The sequence below is a fragment of the Cygnus olor genome, chromosome 2, assembly GCF_009769625.2.
Source record: "Cygnus olor isolate bCygOlo1 chromosome 2, bCygOlo1.pri.v2, whole genome shotgun sequence".
Taxonomy (NCBI): domain Eukaryota; kingdom Metazoa; phylum Chordata; class Aves; order Anseriformes; family Anatidae; genus Cygnus; species Cygnus olor.
Window position 1 is genome coordinate 75,527,593 of NC_049170.1, and position 19,573 is coordinate 75,547,165.

The 19,573-nt window shown below is 36.1% G+C and overlaps 1 long non-coding RNA gene across 1 annotated transcript; it reads right to left on the reverse strand.

The window, feature by feature from the left end:
* Positions 1-12,093: 12,093 nt before the first annotated feature.
* LOC121065366 lies at positions 12,094-15,593 on the reverse strand. The gene is made up of 3 exons (XR_005817014.1): positions 15,515-15,593; positions 14,437-14,574; positions 12,094-13,122 (listed from the first exon to the last, which is right to left on the reverse strand). It is a non-coding gene; the product is annotated as an uncharacterized LOC121065366 (long non-coding RNA).
* Positions 15,594-19,573: the final 3,980 nt, after the last annotated feature.

The following is a 19,573-nucleotide window of genomic DNA, read 5'->3' on the forward strand; positions in this document are numbered from 1 at the left end:
GGATCACAGAGCTTCTCTAAAGTATATGAGCACATGAACCTGTGGACCCTTATGGGATTTAATTAAGGTTCCACAGAACATGGACATCTTACCATAGGCTTCCTGTAGCAAAGTTGCTATGACAGATTTCAGCAGGGCTTACTCAGCTGTGGAAAAACTGGATCAGACTTTGTATGAAAATTTAAACCTAGCTGAAGTCACTGAGAATGTTTGTATCATCTTCAAAAAGGTCCAGTAGAGAAATGAAATCCAGTACATGTCTCTCTTGAGTGGTACAAAGATATAAATACTGTATTTCATTTCAGAAAATAAAATTAAAGGTGATTCCCTCTGTAAGACAGAAAAATATACATTGGTGATATATAGGGTGCTACTCTAAACTAATTTTAATAGCAAATCTTATCTGATTTCAGCTAAAAATTTAGGATAAAGAAGTCCATTTCCGCAGCTTGCTGTACTAAAAAAATTCTGAACATCAACTCTATGTTGTACGTTTGTTCAGAGAATAAAGTCATCAGAGCACAGAAGTATCTGCAAGGGCACAGCTTCTGTATATAAACAATGTATTTTAAAGCCACTTAATATTTACCATCAAAAAACAGCATGATGAATTATCATCATGCTTCCATCCAAAAAAAAATTTTAAAAAATCTGCAATGAAGGAAGATCTGCAATTAGACTTCATTTGTATTTTGAAGAGAGAGTTGAGACTCTTATAAACAATACCAAAGAAACAAGATTTGGGAGGAATAATCTTAAATTATTTCTTTCAAATATAATACAAATATGTATGTATTTCACAATAGAAGATTTAAGGTCATTTAATGTTGTGGATTTATTCTAAACTGGAATTACTATTATTATTTGTCAGAAGCAGTATTTACACAAAAAAGATAAGCAAAAAATGTAAGATAATGAAAAATCTCTGCAAAGAAAATGATCTTAAAAGATCTTGAGTGAGTCCTCTTGACTTTTTTACCTTGTTCTAATGGATTAAATATGTAAGAAAAATAAATTGGCTAGAATTTAAATAGTCCAGACTATTCTAATTGCCTGCTCCAAAAATGTGCCCTTTCACTAATGTCTTTGTATTTGTTTTATCTGAGTGTATTTAGTCTTTCCTCTACCTAAATGAGGAAAGAGCAGAGCCATTTTAAGGAAGAAAATCTTAAAAACGTAAATGCATAGGAATGAGCAAGTACTAATGAAACCTGCTTCAGAGTTAACCTAAAGTACACATATAACAAGTGAAGCTACCCTACCTCTCTAATTAATTTTTTAAATTGACTAGTCTTAATATATTTGACAATCCATTAAGATTTTAAAGTCACCTTCTAACTCTAATTGTGAAGGATCATTTACTCTGTTTCTTTCCCTCTGTTTAGAACATGATAAATTATTCACCTCATAGTCACCACAAAAACGTAGCAAAGGTGATTAAAATCTGGGAAACTGAAGACTTCTCAATGGAATTGCAGTGGAATAGATTACTTCTTTGGGGATAAAAAGCAAGTAAATTGTTGCAATTGTCATTAAAGTATAGATTAGTACCCTATTTAAAGGTCAACTTCAGATTCTTTTATTTTTTTTTTCATAAAAAGTATGCAGCTTGGAATTGACTCCCTAATTAAGGCATTAAGACCTCAATGTCACTCTGTAGTATGGCATTTCTGTATTTGACATATATTTGGCAATATATGTCAAATGTCATAAGATTTACATGTTTTCTAATTCATGTGTCTGGTCCTAGGCCGCCTAATATGGGTTGCTATAGAAAGTTGAGGGAGTCAAGAAAATTCTGTACATATCTCAAAATCTAGAGGACTGAAGAGAGTATGAAATTATGTAGCTTTTAACAAGGGGGCAGCATGTGAGAAAGCCAACTGTAATCAGATATCTGTCATATTTACTTGGATGGTTTTACAACACTACTGAATAAACAGCTGGCTCAACACTTCTAAAAAGTGTGGACAAAATTGAAATTTTGCCATACCTACAATTTCACCTTTATCCTTTCAGTGACATCAAAATAGCTATGGAGGAAGGACTGGCAGGGAAAGCCAGTTGAGATTAACATAGTTTTAGTGGGCTATGACACGTTTCAGTGAGATTTGAGTATGCCAGGTGAGTAAGACTCCATTAACATATGATACCTTCCAGTATAAATTCAGGGAGGGTTTTATTCCTAGATCCCTTGCTAGTGCTCAGCTTTCTATTCTCTTCTGAGTTTTCTCCAAATGTTCCTACTTCCACGCCTGTGTCCCTATGCTCTCTAAGGTAACATCTCAGAGCAGCTGTAGCTGTAGCTGCAAGGATCAGTCATGATCCATGTCTTCAACCACATCATATGTCCTTTTGACCTTTTCTCTTATTGAAGGTGTAGAGCAGACTTTTCAGAGCTGAACGCAGTCCTGAAGGCTACAACAGGAAGTGGGACTTCCTTACCAGATTCTGCAGCAATTGTAACATGAAGAACAGCAGTTCCAGCCACATCTGGGGATAGACGAGGGACCTTTTAACCACTAACTCCCTAGAAACTCCTTAGGTGCTGGCAAGTGTTTTCTTTACACGCTTGTTTAGACATATCTTCTGAGGAAGCAAGTGTTCACAGAATGAATAAAGATGACTTCTTTACAAGTTAAAAAATTGCCCTTGTGCTTCTTTGGTTTCTCTACTTTTATGGGGTGTCACCTGGGAAACTCGAATCACACAAGCAAAGATCAAACGGATTATTTCTCTTAATAACTTGTCCTGGCATTTTGCTATGCCTAACAATGTTTTTAAGCTGCAGCCATGAACGCATTCTTTGAATAAATGTGATGCTTTCTCCCAGGGACTGAAGTGCTCTGTTTACCTGTAGGACCCAGGAGCAACAAAGAGAACTTCTGGAGAAAACTGGAAGTTGGCTGATTACCCACATACAGTAAGTATTAAAAAGGATGGAAAAGAGAAAGCAGAGATATCTGAAATACCAGACAAAAGAGTTAGACCTTTCTGTGGACACCTTTTCAGAAATTGTCTACAGTGAAATGGTAGGATATAGCATTTAGTGATCACAGATGCAGGGACTTTTGCGTGTGAGGAAAGACTGAAAGAAGTGGAGTCACTTCTCTAGAAGGCATGATGATAATTTATAAGCATCAGATACTTCAAAGTAAGGAAATAAATTGTTCTTGTCCCATCTCCAGTGGCATTGTAAATCCTTCCTACTCCTTCAACATGATTATTTGTAAAGTTTTTTCTAATGATAAGTAAGCATTGGTGTATACTGGAACACAGGTATAGAATCTATGTTATCAGAAGCTTTGAAGAATGCTATAGATACACAACATAAAGATGAGTTCAGTTACTCTGAGGCAAAAAGAAGTAAAGAAGATAAAGCTTCTCTAAAAGGCAACATAAAAAAAGCATTTTTTTATATAAAAAGCAATATAGCTTCATAATGATGACAATTCTGCATAGAGGTACTGAGAGAGATACAGCTGTGGCCTATACGAATTTGTATCACAGCCCTGGAACATTTTCTTCAATCAATTTTGCTTAACACCATCACTCTTAAACAAAAATACAGATGGGTATTGCTGCTAGATGGTAATTATTTTTCCCACAAATTAAAACACTAGTTTTCCTTTTTAGGGTTTTCAGGATGCTGGCATATAAATAGTTAAGTAGGAAAAAATATTCAAGATAATTACTGTAGGGAAGAAGAAAACTTGCAAGCTGCAAGAAGTTAAGTATAATCTTTCGCAACTACTACAATAGAGAATTTTTTCAAGAACAATCTCTCTCCCTAAAAGTACAATTTCTGTAATACTTCCAAGGACCTTGATACCAAGGATGTTCTGTTTTGAAAGTGAAGCGATGGCCATGGAAGTTAATTCTTGACTGCAGAGAATAAAAGTGGTAGAGGCCCCTAACATAATCAGCTCATTCATTTGAAAACAATTGCTTTCAACTGGAGCTAAATATTGGAATAGGTCCCCTTTCTCCACTAAGCCTTTTTTATCCCATCAATCTAATAATAGAAGTGTTCTGGCAGATTCAAGGGATTCTTTTTCCTCCTCAATCCACTGGAGATATGAAGTGCACACATTTCATGGTCAATTATGCTTTTGTAGCTGCCTTTAGCCTCAGTGTGCTATTTCTTTCAATTTACACTAACATGACAGCTTTGGTAGGTCAAACTGGATCATGTTGCATCATACAAGGAGCTGTTATCCCACATATCCTGCCATAACTGTTATAAAAATTCAGTACTTTCTATTCCAAGCAATACTTGAAGGAGTACTCAGCCTGCAACAAGGTTAAGAAAGCTAAAGAGTCCACCATTACCAAGAAAAGGGAAATAGAAGACAGAAAAAAATAAGTTTGGGAACTCTGACCCTTATATAACCTGAACCATTACATAAAGGGTTTCAGGATTCTGGTTCTTCTTCATTTATAATGTTTTAATCCAGCATTTTTTAAAAAATAATTTATATTAGGTTAAGCACAGTAAAACTGTTTTTCCCCTGGAGTATGTACAGCTGTTTTAGTACTTTCATAGAAGAGCCCAAGAAACTGTAGGGGGAAAGGATTTATCATTAGGTTTATGCACAATATCTCCATTGACCTAAATATAGCATATACCTTAGTACAGAATTTATCTATAAAGGCTGACTTCAATTGCATTAATGGAATGAAAAATAAAATAGCATAACTCAGCAGTTGGAGTTACAGAGTTTCCAAGTGTCTTTTTATTGCTGTATCTTTATAATTGACTATCTTTTTCTTTCTTTCTTTTTTTTTTTCTTTTTTTCTCTTTTGTGCTAACAAAAGATTGTGTTTTAGGCAAAAGTTGAAATACACAGAAATATGTGTTTGAGGATCAGGAGACTGTGTTTACGGACTTAAAACTATAAACCTGACATTGCTGTGCCTCAAATTATTATTTTCAAATTAAAGTTTCCTCTTTTGACATATTTGTATTTCATTTTACAATATAAAATGATACTTAGGAGTGCAAGTAGTAGGAAAATGGAGCACAGTTGACTAAATATCAGCCCAGCCTGCTTTCTAGGACAGATGTGGATTCAGATGCTGATCACTATAATCTACAAAGTGACATTTTATACTCTGCCTTTGTCAAATATATTCTTTTGTTTCCATACTGCAGTATTTTAACTGTCATTGTTTGGCGTGCTAGAAAAAAGAAAAAAGATACACTCAAACAGCTTCAGATTGACACGGAAAAGTTAGTTGTCATGGTGATCTTATAACCTACCCTTACAAAATCACTCACAGTGCAACATAATCAGTGCCAACGCATAAAATTGTTTGAAATTAATCTTAATCTTTTCCTGTTCTCAATTATGGAAAGTGCTCTTTAACTTTAGCAAGAGAAGCACTCTGCATTTGTCTCCCTTTTTGGCATATATTTTTCACTCATTTAGAAGAAGACAATGTCATTGTCAGAAAAGGGTAATAACTGTAACAGAATAAAAATCATGTTAATGTATACACAACAGTGATCATTGAATCCTTTAAATCTGTCCAGTTTGTTTCCCAGCTGGCTTCTCCTGCTAGAATATACAGCCATGCAGGACCATAAACCCATATCATTTGTGTCATATTTTCAATTAAAAATGTGCAGGAAATAAGCAGAAATGTTCAAGGAAATATTTACGAGTTGACAGTTATACCTGGTCCTAGACGTATAACCATTATTTATCTTAAGATGAACTTCACAAAAATCAAAGAACTTCAAGTGTTGGATGATATGTTAAGCATGACATATCAAATCTGTGGTACGGAAAGACTAAAAATACTCATATACTACAACAACAACTACCATGTGAAGAAGTTGATGAGGAAATGGATAATGTTAACAAATCCTTGTTCTTGGTAAATTAGTGGTCCCCACACTGACATTTTAGCTAGATTTCCTAGGATAATTTTATTATATATATTATATATATATATGTTTATTACTGGAAGAGATACAGTATCTTCAAAGTTGTAGCTCAAAAGCAGAAAGTTGCTATACGCTTCCAAGACTGCTTTCTACATGAAAACCATTTTCCTTTAGAAAGAATCACTGTATCAGTGCTGTGCAGAAATTTCTTTCGATATAAGAAGTACCCAAGCAGATTAAAGAAATACCAATAGCTAAGATGCTAGCCAGCTGAAGATGTTATATTCATATATATACACAAATACCTACACAGATACTCCACAGACTTTCACTGACATCTCAGTATTGCAAAGACCTCATACTGACTGCATTCATATGCTTTCTCTCCCTCTCTCATCCAGGATAATCCAGTTGTCTATAGCTATAACAAAAGAACACTAAAGGAAATAAATTCCAAGTGCAGTTACTCATTATTAATCCAGATAACTCTGAATGTGAAAACAAGTCGGCACTGGACAATAAGAATTTTTAACAGGACTGTCATTCAGAAATTCAGTTTGCAAAACCATAAAGCATGATGGAATGGTCCTGGCTGACTTCCATGTTTCTAACTTTCTGATAAGCTAATGTAAAAAATACAATTATGGACATAAATCACATATTCTGATGATACCATGCCAAAAAGCTAATGCTGGCTTCTGGTCAGCTGGAGGTGGAGGAAGGTTTCTTGGGCAGCTTCTGCCAACTTTTGCTGATGCAAAACAGAAATGGAGCAGAAGAATGTGGATTTTCACAGGCTCAGACTTTTTATGTAATTGCCAGCATAGATTCAGAGAGTAAGTAGCCCAGAAAGTTCACTGCAGATGGAAAATCACTACATCGGTTCTAAACCATAGAAATCATAATGTCATATCATGGTATTATGGTCATAGAATCATAACATAGTTGAGGTTGATAGGAGCATCTGGAGAGCGTCTAGGCCAACACTCTTGCTCAAATTAAGGTCAGCTACAGCAGGTGTGATCTGCTGCACAAACTGCTGTGTCTCTTGGATAACCCTGTTAGCTTCAGCTAATACATAAATATATTTGATAATCCCTTGCTGAAAAATAAATGTTACCAATTCGGCCTTTTGTGAAAGCTGACTTTTGAGCTGTACCTTCAGGTAAAAGCATAACCCATGCATTTAAGAGCTTTTGAGACCTAGATAAAGGATAGAAATAGATGGAAAGAGGATGATGGATTCACTAAATCCATAATGAATGCATATATTGTATATTACAATACATTAATTTAGCTTTTGTTTTCCAGGGCAGATGCAATTCTAGCACCCGTAGTTACAAACTCAAATATATGCACTTAGAAATTTTAGAGTAAGTTTCAAGTTATTCACTATTGGACTATTTTCCCTCAACATGCAATCCTATGTTCTTAATTTAGCAGGCATAGTTTCACCGTGATTGTTACTCAAATGCTGTTTTATTACTGTTAATTAAGTTTAATATATATAAATGATTTTTGCTAGCATTCAGCAAGCATAATGGCCTTTCTGCTGCTTATAAATTTATGCAGGAAAAAAAACAAGGGAAAGTGGTAAAAAGAATATAGTAGTTAAATTTTTAAAAATGACAACAGTTAAATGTTGCTAAACTGGAAATTATACACCTCTGACGGGTTAAGGTTTCTTATCATTATTTGTTAAAGGCTTAAAAAGAGGACAACAAAGATTCAGGAACAGGGAACTAGTTTTCAAAATGAATGATCAGGAGCACTCACAGAAATAATCTAGCAAATATCATTAAATACAAATATTGCCTCTGGTTTTACTTGTCCTTGAGCTTCAGAGTGCTGGAGGCTAGGACAGGATACCACAGAGTACTTTTCACAAAGTGTCTGCTAATAAGGAACACTGACAACATATTAATGGACTAGATGAGCCTTTATACTTAGTACAACTGTGCTTATGGAGGATGCATTATGTGAGTGGACAAGCATAGGATCATTTAGATTATACCTGAAAATTGCCTGATTAAGAAACATTTGTACTAAAAAGGATTCCTAGACCTTCTTCACAGGACCCTGCAACAGATTGCATTTCAGATTTATGATTGGTGCAATTCAGATTGCATGTTTGGTGCAAACAACTCACCACAGTAGGCAAAACTGAGAATTAAGGAATGGCTTCCATGAATAAAGTGAACAAAGACAGAGATTGTTTTGTTATATTTTTCATTTGGTTTGGAAGAAGAGGTGTAATTTTGTCTTTTCCATGAGAAAAATATGTTCTCAGAAAATGAAAACTTCAAATAATGGCATTTACAAGTTTTAATGAAAATCTTCATGATTATGATAAAAAAGGGCGGTTTTGTTTGTTTGTTTTCCTTATTTTCAGGTCTTTTCTAAAGAAAACATAAATATGGGAGAGAAACTGTATACTTCTCATTTTAATCATGTTCTCATGATAGGAAAGAGAACAGAATAAAGCATAAAAATTAAAATTAGTTTACTGAGTAGTTCTAAATTAAAAACAAGCAGGACAGCTTTTATCACCAAAATATATTTCTGGGCTGTGTCTGACCTGGGTTGCCTGCACTAAGCCTGATCCTGAACCTCACTTGTGGGCTGACGTGCTGGCCCAGCCTCAGCCCAGCCCCAGCCCCATGGACTGCTTGATGGTCACTGGATCTAATCCTAAGATTTACAGAGTGATTTTCCACTTTCACTCAAACCCACCTCATCACTGTGATACTACCTTATGATCTGGACTCTTAGTTGGACCTGGCCATAATGGTCAGATCTCCTGCTCCCTGTTTGGGGCAGTGGTCACAGAGGGCTACCAGCACCCTGACGAATAAACATGCATAAAATGATCTAAGAAGAAAGAAAAGTGTGTTCACAACTTTTTGTTGCAGCAGATTCTCACTGAACACTGCAAGTATCACGTGTTTAATGAGAAGATCCATGCGGACTACCTAATTAAAGTGGAAATGGTTCGTATGGCTACATTCCTTTTTTTTAATATAAGCAAGAAAAGTGAGGGAGAAGCAAAGTGTCCTCAGCTTCTGAGTCCACTCATCAAAATGTAGAAAATGACTGACACTTCTAAATACAAATACTTGTGGATGTAGAAGATGTGGTTGAATAGTCCACTCTAGAGATCAGATGTGCCACCAGTGTGATAGAATAGTCTTATCCAGGAAACACCTAGAGGCAAAGGAAAATGCCTGCAGGGGAAACTGAAAAACAAAAAAGTAAACAAACACACACAATAGCATAGGTAAATAGGAAAACAAGCTAGCAATGCATAACAAAAAAATTTCCATTACTTAGAGCAAGGGAGCAGACAGTAACTAAACATAGGTGACCTTGTAGTTCCTTACTTTCTGAGATGTTCACATATATACGCACGCAAGCCTGCTGGCATATGAATAGCTCTCTGTTCTGGTGAAACTGAATGTAGTCTCTGCAGAATGATCAATGATATCTCTGCACACCGTTTAGATCTCTGCTTACATTCCACCTCTGAAGATCTAATTAGTACTAAACATGCTTCAGTCAAGATTTAGAGAGTTTTACCATGGTTAATTCTCTCTAAAACACAATACAGGTTTCAGGCACTGGGTTAAATATGGGCTGCAAGTTTTGTCCAGCACCCAGGAAGGTCTTAGAAATACAAGAAGTCTTCCAGAAAATTCATTATTCCTTACCATTCTCCTAGTTTCCTAATTGATCAATGCATTTCAACACCACGAATCAAAGCCATGAAAAAAAGTGACATGCCTAACTTACCTCTCAAAAAAAGAATCTACCAAAAGGGCTCACACTGATTTATTACCTTTACCTGTCCATGCAATGCTTGACATGCACAGTTACTGACACTAGGGACTAACAAGTTCAAATAAATTGTATCACATGCAGATGTAGCCAGAGTGCTAACCAAGTAGATTGCTTATTGAATCCTTGACAGTCCTCTACGGGTGTTTGATGAGGAAGAAGTCTAAATCTCATTCACTGTAATTTAATACAGACACATTAGAATATGCTGATACTGGTCCTGAAAATAAGATGTAGAATGTGGAGCCATGTGGTGCTTAGACTATGCTCCCTCTACAAATTTATGATCAGTTTTAATGTGGCTTTTAGCCCAGGTTCACATATTTTTTTAAAAAGAAGCCTTATTGTTATGTTTCCATGCTTTGAAACACCATGTATTTATTCACGGTAAGAGAATTCAGTTTTCTTTCTCTCTCTCTCTTTCTTTCTTTCTCTCTTTCTTTCTTTCTCTTTCTTTCTCTTTCTTTCTCTTTCTTTCTTTCTTCTCTGTTTTTATTTTAGGGCAGATCTCTTTGCCATGAAGATGTTTTAAAAGCTTATTTTAGTAGATCTCAAATTTTGATTATTTTCTTACTATCCAGCTTTTCTACATACTCATTTCTCACCTATCTCACACATAGTGGAAGGTGTTGTGCAGTATGCAATTTTTTTCCATCAGCAAAAGCCTTCAACAACCTACTTCTGTGACACCAAACATGCCTAAGCCAAAGAGCTCTAGAATATGTCATGTCAAAATGGATTAACAAAATAGAGAATCACCTCAAATTGTGCTTATGCTTCCATGTATGACGGAGAACATTGTTTCGGGAGAAGAATCTAAACTCTGGTGGTAGACCAACATCTGGCTAACACAGATGTCCCACTGAGAGGGTATAATACAATGTTAACTGAGTAGAAGTGGTTGTTTTCTTTAGATTTAGAAATGGAGGAGAAGAGACCTAAGACTCACAAAGACTCCTTAGAGAAAGGTGTGGAAAAACAAGACTGAACTGCAGAACAGAAAACAGTGCTAGAACTAAGGTAAGGTAGCATGACAATATGAAACTCTCTTCCAAATCTACATGCTCTTTTAGACATAGCCAACTTGGCAAAAAATACAAACACTGGCACTGGAGCAGAAGGAAGATCCACCATAATGAATGCTGCCTCACTGTTATTATGAGTAAAATTGCATCAGAATTATGAGTGAATCCCACGTCGGATGTCAACAAAAGCATTGGTTTTGGAAACATCAGATTTTGTTAGTTTCTTGAGGTATCTTTCCCACCTTTGCTACTTTTGAAATGATAATAACTTTACCATGTAACACAGAAATCCTTAGGCAGAAAAAAGTTTCAATAACATTCCCTTTAGCATGCAAAACCTTTCAATTCCTTGAATACAAGGGAATAGAATATCAATCAGTCAGTGGATTACAAAAGTTTCTCTTACACAAAAGGATGCAAATTTGCCTTAGAGGGTGGCTGTTTTTTCTGCACAGAGTTATCTGATAAACCATTTCATTCTAGGAAAGATCTGTATATATTCATTTTATAAGAAATTTGCTACCAAGTCATTTTTTTGGTTTTTCTCACCTTCTTTTAATGATGATTTCTTCAGGAGTTCTGGTTTACTTTTGCATCTGAAATTCTTACCTTACTGAGTCAGTATCTTAAATGTGAAATAAAGAAATACTGACCCAATAAAAGTTTTTTTATGTCAGCAGGCTTCACTGCTTACTATTTTAGACAAGACATCTCTGTGTTTGTTTTTCAGTATCCTGTATTTCTATTGCACTGCCACATGATGGCCATTCATAAGGAGAGTATGAAAAGTCATCATGAAAACAAGGAAAGTCTGAGACATGGTCTGCTAGACCAGACACTGGAAAAATAAAGGAGAAGGACAGAATGACCAAGCTTAGAATATCAACAGAGTAGGCCAAAAAAACACATAGTATCTGCAGAAATTTTAGTAATTTAGGAATTCATCTTCATAGAGGATCTGCCCACTTTCACAGTATCAGCAGTGTACCAGGACTCCCACCTTTACTACTGTAAATGCAGAAATACCAACACTGGGTTAAACTGTAAGATCCACCCCATAACATATGTAGTGATTTAAAAACTGGATGCTTAGAAAAAGGTATAATAACAGGACAAACACAGTAATGATTTTTTCTCAATATACTTTCCCAGCTTTCAAAAAATCAACAAATTTCCTGAGCTACAGATTACATCTATGTTTAATATGTCTTCAGTAGGCAATCTCTTCCCACCTAGTTTCAGGGTTGAAAAACTCAGCACAGCATTTTATTTTGTAACAATATACCACTATAAATTTTCTTAGTGTAGCAATGCAATTTTTTTTTTTTTTTTTTAGCACAGCAGGATGTATGGTTGGGGTGGTGGATTGGGGAAATGAGGCCCATGACTGGGACAGGGCTGGGGCTTCAAGGTGGCTCCCAAGCATTGGAGGGGAGGCCCCCACTGAGGTGCCTCAAGGCCAGAGAACTGCACTAAGGCCCTGAGCCCAGGCAGCCCAATCCCAGGAGAGCTAGGAGGGGGAGAACCCACTCAGGGCTCTGAAAGCAGCAAAAGGCAGTTGAATTTCTTTGGTTTCTCTTGAGGAAAACTCTCACCTGCAGGCATTTGGTGGGAAAAACCTGCAATGGCAACATGGATGGCATTAGTCACTGACATCTAAGTAGTTGTGTAGGTAGCTGCTACTGTAGCGCACCTCCACCTGTCAATTCTGTCAGTGCTAGCCTTGCAAATAAAATTTTTTCTGTAAGGTGTTTTAGTTTCATGTTATGTTTCTATAGGTCAGAACAGTGAAGATTAGGTCCTAAAATGAGAAGAAGAAATTCACATCTTGGACAGTCACTAAACCTCAGATCACTTCAGCTGCACGGCACAACGCATATGGCAAACATGCACTGCTGTTACACAAACACTTGCCTTGAAGAAAGCTCAACAGAAGAATTTAAGTTGACTGCCTCCTTCAGTTGAGCTTTTGAGTTCATGAGTGACCAATAAAGTCGCTGTATCGCTTCCAAGTAATTTCTGACCTCGTACAGCACAGCAGTATTTACATAAATGAGTACCATCAATGAGTACCACAAAGTTGACTCCTGCGCCACTTTTCACTGACTTGTGAAAGTTTAATTTGTTAGGCAGGTACTTGCAGCATTGTGAAGTGGCAGCCTCTCAGATCACAATCACAACTCATTTCTGAACTGGCACAGTCCCCTTCCTGATGGGGCCTGGCATGAGCATTTCTCTGAAGCTTCAAGTGCAACTCCATGAAGACCTTCTTCCTCAGATCCACACTTTGGAATCAGTGCCGAACACCTCATATTGCTACCATCACATGGAACAACCTTGTGCTAACTGTTCCTCACTTGAAATCTGAAGCTAGATGAGAAAGTGCAACATGTCAGCATCTTGAATGTAAGAGGTGCTCTCCAGGGAGTCCTCCTACTTTCTCAGTGTGTAAAATGAAGCACTGCCAGCACTCACAGGCTGCTGAATTACAAACATAAGTGGCAAAAATTAACTCTGTTTTGCTGAGATATTACACATTACTGCACTAGGTGAAAAAAATGCCATGAAAAGTTGGGAAGCCTGAGTGTTGCTCTTAGCAAACTGAAACCTCAATATACTCTGCAAATTGAACAAATCTCTAGATGCTTCTGAAAACATCCTGTCAATATTCTGTTTAATGCAATTGCATTAGAATGTTTTTTATTATATTCTCAAAATTGCCATGTAAACAGTAATCACTTAACCTATATATTTTCTGTATAATTAGACCAAATTCTATGGCCATCCTAATTTTCTTTAGTAAAAGGCTATGTGCTGATACATAAGAATATTTTCTCATCTCCTGTTCACTGTAATGTATCACGTTTTCCCTTCATTTTTCAAATTTCTTATTCTCTTTGTTTTCTTATTTTTACTTCCCTGTTGTTTCTTTATAACACTAGCAGTTTGGTACTTTATGATGAAACAGATAAGTGAGTTTGCCTCTGAGGCAAATGCACTGTTATGTCCTGGCTGAGCTGTTTTTCTCTCAACCCTTATATTTCTGAATAAAGTATGAAGAGTTTCTTTGGTCTGTACAGATAGTCAGAGCACAATTAATTTAACATTATTATTATTACTATTATTATTGTACAGTTAAACACAAATAGCATAGAATACAAAACCTTCATAAAAGCTTTCCATAAATCTGTCACAGTATTAAACTTGATTGAGTTATTACATCATATTACATTATTTTGCTTTAAAGTCTCTAGTTGTGAGCACAAATTTACCAAATCTCAATTTAACCCACACTGATAAATCAGTTTATCTTCAAATTAGATACTGTCATTTCAAATCTCAGTAGCTTTTTGTTATCTGTGATTAAATTCTTAAATTTTGGTATTTTCAAAATGCATTAGGTAAAATCTGTATTTCCAGTGCCTAGCATGAAACTTGTTTTTGTCTGATGTCCTGATCATAACCACTGTACAAGAGAGGAAGAAAGTCCATAAAAAATAAATGACAGAAGAAATAAAATTATTCCCGTTTTACTCAAAGATTAATGTAACTTTTCCACACTGACCAAAACAGGAGTGGGGTCTGAAGCTGTATTTTACATGCTACTAACTTACTACATATGTCTGAGTTTTAATGGAAGAATCACATGTGCACGAACAGAAGAAAGGACTTCTGCCTGCTTACCTTCTCTGTGTTTTCACATCTGAAGTCCCCTTGGAAGGTGTCTAGTACGAGGAGTCTGCTGAAACTGCTGCATGAAACTTGGAGAGCTGGTGTAAAGCTACGTCGTGTAGGCTTGATGCAACAGAGATCAGGATGTCACTGTGGAGGGGATCAAGAGAAAAAGTGAGCTAGCCTAGATGACAGCATATAAACATCAGCTCCACAATGATGCTTTCAAGTTATACTAATAGGGCAAGATGGCATTTGTGAAGGCTAGAGTGCAGGATGATGATGTTAAAGCACAAGGTAATGAAACTTGCACTGGATTTTTTGTTGTTGTTGTCTTAAAATGATGAAGGGTTCAAGACTCTATCATGAGAAAAAGGCCAGAGAAGACATATGGAAAAAAACAAAACAAAACAAAACAAAAAACAGGGAAGAAGGGAAAGGACATGTCTGAAGTACAAGGTGAAAGGTGTAAGGAGGAAGATCAAGAGACCAGAACATATAAGATTCCAGAAAAAAGGAAATTGAGAGAAAAACAAGTGTAAAACATCTACGTCAATACTGAGGGGAAAAAAAAAAAAAAAAAAAGATAGTGTAGCAATGTCTTCTGGGGCATCACATTGCATATAGGGCTGTGCCATACTCAGCCTGAAATGTTGTACAGATATTTGAACTTTCAATTTTTGATTGTTTCCATTATTTTCTCATCTTTAAAGCATGGACTTTGATTAGATCTACAGATGTATTATATATCCTTCCTTCTTCATGTTCTCACTATCCCCTAAATGCTCTGAGTTACCAAATTTTGTCTTCAGATACCACCTAATGCCTCAGAATTATGAACTGGATGTATATGTTAGGGAGACAAATGACAGGTTAAAAAATAGTGCGCATTTTAGGAAACCGGAATTCAATCTTCGCTCATATACTCTTACGCATTTCTGATGGGTAATGCATTTCCTATCATTTATTACTAGGCTCTGTTGAAATGATAAGCAGTATTTGGAATATATGATTTTGTAATTCAGTCTAAGGCACTAAATCCAGACACAGTGGTGCAAGAATTGAACACCATAGCAACAGCTTTATGTACCTGCAATTTTTCATCATCTTCTCTGCTGCGCATTTTCACAAAATCAACAACATTGTTTTGGTGGTTACTTTGCCTGCTTCACTGCTGCATATTGGAAGATAAATCCCCATGCCTGCTTTTTATTACTGGGTATTTTTAGCTAACTGTGTTGATTTAGCCCTAATTACTTATAAACTATGTCAGATAGATTAAATATTTCCAGGTGTGTATTTCATTAAGTCTTTTTAATCAATTTTATTAAGGCAGTAACTCACCAAATCAGCATGCTTAATTGGCCAAATAAGTTATACACAGAGTGAGAATGGTGTCACACTCAAATGGAGGGTTGGGTAAAATAAAATCTATACTGCTGATGGACTGTACACTGTGAAAGATGTCGGATGAGTCACCTATACCTAAACCTTTACCTTTTGCTTTCCTTCTATGCCTTATCCAACAACTGCTCTCAGATTAATCCTTTTTCTAAGGCTACATTCTTTCAAGCTGCAGGCCAAATGCAGGACTGACCTGTAATGGGTTTCAGTCCAATAGATCTCTTCTATTCCAATCATTGAGTCCAAGAGGTTACTTGGCTGGTATCGACCTTTTCTAACCCTACATTCTAATTTAATGTATAATATTTAAAGAATTTAACTGTCCTTTATTTGATCTCATGAGGGTTAGCCTACCATGGACAACGGAAAAACCTGGTCTGTGTGTTGATTGACACTTCTTTTCCTAACTTTGTTGTCTTTGCACAGTGCTCTGGATTTTGAGAGGCCTCATTAGCCTCTTTTATTAGAATTAACATGATTTTGCATAGCATTTGGCTTAAGTTTTAAGTGCTGTATCAAGTACTGAGAAACACAGTGCAAGAATGGCTCTGTTCAAAATCATCTCAAGCAACCTTGCCCTCCACTTTTTTTTGCAGGGCATGTTGTGGGGACTCCCAGGCTACCTGTCTGTGGAATGAATTTGCCTGCACTTTTTAGCTTAAACTGAACACTGCATGAGTGTAATTATGCTTTCTCCACACCCTTTGAAAAAATACTACAATAATTTTATGGCTGTGTCAATAAAGTAGGTTAACTGATACACTGATTACAAAATCAGAATTTTGATGGTAAAAAAAAAATCCATAAAATATACAAGAAAGTATTATGAGTTTTCAAATTAGTCTGTTTTTCATATGAATGTAAACACTCTGGAAGTTTACGAACACTCTAATAGCAAACTCTATGAAATCCAGTATGTTTTCTCAGACTCCTCAAGCGCTCAAATAGCATTCTTGTCCAGAGCTATCAGCCTGTTAACAAACATAGTATCTACAAATAAAAATGCTATTGCTGTGTCACATAATGCTGCCATATTATTTCCAGACCTCTAACAGCAGAAATCAGCAGCAGAATTGCAGGCCACTTTATCAGTGAGTAGGAAAGTTCACTGCATGCAGACTCCATCCCCCTGGTGTAACTTGCTTTTCTCTCTCCATGCAGACAGATGATGACACCCCTCAAACAGTATTCAGAATACTCCTACAACATTTGCTGTTGCTCAATGATCTCTCTGTCTCAACAACAGAAGTATCATGAACCAAACAACGTGCAAGAGTAATCTCCTGCACTTGTTGTTCAGATCCATATTCTAGCACCACTGCCTCTACTTAAAACCTGGAATATTAGTGCACGTGCAGTAAATACTTCCAATGCTGAATGTGTGATTGATACTCTGATAAATTCTGTTTGTTGTGACACTACTGCCAAGCAGCAGTATTTCTGTGTTTTGTTCCAGCTTCATCAGAGTTAACAGAGTTTTACACAAACCCTATTTCACAGAGTCTTATGGAAAAAAGAACAGTAGCAGCAATTCATTAAGAATTCCATTCTAATTTAATTTCTGTAAAGATAGACAAATTAGGATGAAGAAATTAATCTCTTCAAGAGGCAGGAGTTAAATATACTGTTGAATTCAACAGTTTTACAGCATACCAGGAATGCTTAACTATTTTAACAAACAATATTTGAAATTAGCAGGAAAGGGGGGAGAGGGGCGCTTTTTTTTTTTTTTTTTTTTTTTTTTTTGCCTCTGGCAGCGCACAGCACCATCTCTGGCCTCTGCTAAGCTATCCATGCCAACTGTGATTCTTCTTCTTGGCTACTGCTGAAGCTGAATGTTTGCCTTTGGAAAACAACACGCTAACCAAAGAGCAAGTTTTATCAAAGTATTATGAAAATAGGGCCAAGGGCTTTCCAATACTTTGAAAATTATGTTTTGCTTATATAAACCCTTTTTCACTGTGGAGCTTTTAGTGTCATCTACCTGTAACACAAGACCTTTAATCATAAAAATATAGCAGTAATATTAACATTTTTGTCTATTACTCACTGATGTACACAAGCAGAGGGGGCTTGGCAGTAAACAAGCTTGAGTTCATTCCTCCATTTGTTTTATTTATTTTTGCAGTGTATTTTAAATGGATTCTCTCTTGGGCTTCTTGCTCCTGCAAGCAGTAAATCAGGCAGCAGGGCGAAAGAGCACTTGAAAAGATTACTGCACCAGTTGGGCTTAAACAGCTCCATCCCAGAAGGGCAAAAAGGTCAGCTCCACTGTAATGAACCCCGCAGTTAGGAAGTCAGTGTTTTGTGCTTTTTCACATAAATGTTACTTAAATATATGTGATATTATTATTCCTATTATGACTGTGTGATCAGACAAAGGCAATTCTATCCCTCCTGCAAAACGATAATCAATTTTTGTTCTTAATCTGGAATCAAAGGATGTACAGGTACGTAAAACTACAGAATAACTGCCTTTATGTTCATAGGGTATTATTCAAGTTGTCTGTCCATTTGTCCGTGTTCCTCCCAACCCCCACAAATAAAACAAAAAAAAATCAACAACCAATACCTTTCGGTTTTCACCTACCTATATGGTGAGCCATAACCTCTCTTGTAATTATGCTCAATCTAGAGGAGGGAATTCACACTTCTAAGGAACTGGATCAGGGGCACAAACAATGAAGCAAATTGTTCAGCATCACTAGTCACGAGTAAACAATAATGCAGTATTTACAGTCTAAATAATGGAATAGAGACAGCAGCCTATGTTACATATTTCTCTCTTTAACACAAATTGGACATATTGTCACCAGGCCAGAGTTCACTGCTCTTGAAATAATTGGACGCAAAGTGTAGATAGTGCACCAAATTCAGTTAAACATGTAATGATCACAGAAGTGGGGGAAATAGTTTGAAAACGCAATAGCAAATAGATTAAAATACTACCTCTGGTTGCAATTTGACATTTGTTACTATAATATTACAACGATATGTCTATCATGAATAGCTGGGGCACAAAGCCAGTCACATTTACATGAAAAGTAATATTAGAGTAATGGCTACAATGGGGCATGTTAAAACATCTCCACAACTACTTCTATGATCGTCTTTTAGGTTTAAACTATCTACATTCATTTAAATAGCATAATTATGTTATAATTAGATATTGATCATTACACATAATGCTTTCACACACAGGTGCCTAATTTTTTCTTTTTCTTTTTTTTTTTGTTTTGTTTTGTTTGAAGTTTCACTCTAGTAAACCTTTAGAGCCAAATTTATCATCTTTATTAGTATTTTCCCATAACTACTCAACATCTCAATTCAACAGATTAGAAAGGAGGCAAGAGGGAAAAAACAATCACTAATGTGAGTCTAAATGACCAAGCTATCAGTGAATTCAGAATATCAGCTTCCAGAATAGTTTGAAGAAGCCTGTTGATGCTTTTTTTTTCCTTTTTTTTTTTTTTTTTTCTTTTCTGGAAAGCCTGTGAGAGACATGCTACCTGACCAGATGCACTTTTAAGGAGTATTTCTTATTTTCTTGTGATTTTATGACATTACTTCATCATGAACTAAATATATACATATACATATAATGGAAGGAAGCAGGTGAGAAGGACAGCATAAAAAGAAAAGCAGCATAAAAAATGTGTGCACGAAACTATATTGAAAAGAATGAGTATAAAGGAGGGAGATGACAGAAGTCAATAAGGCAATAAGTACAAGGCAGAGAAAATTC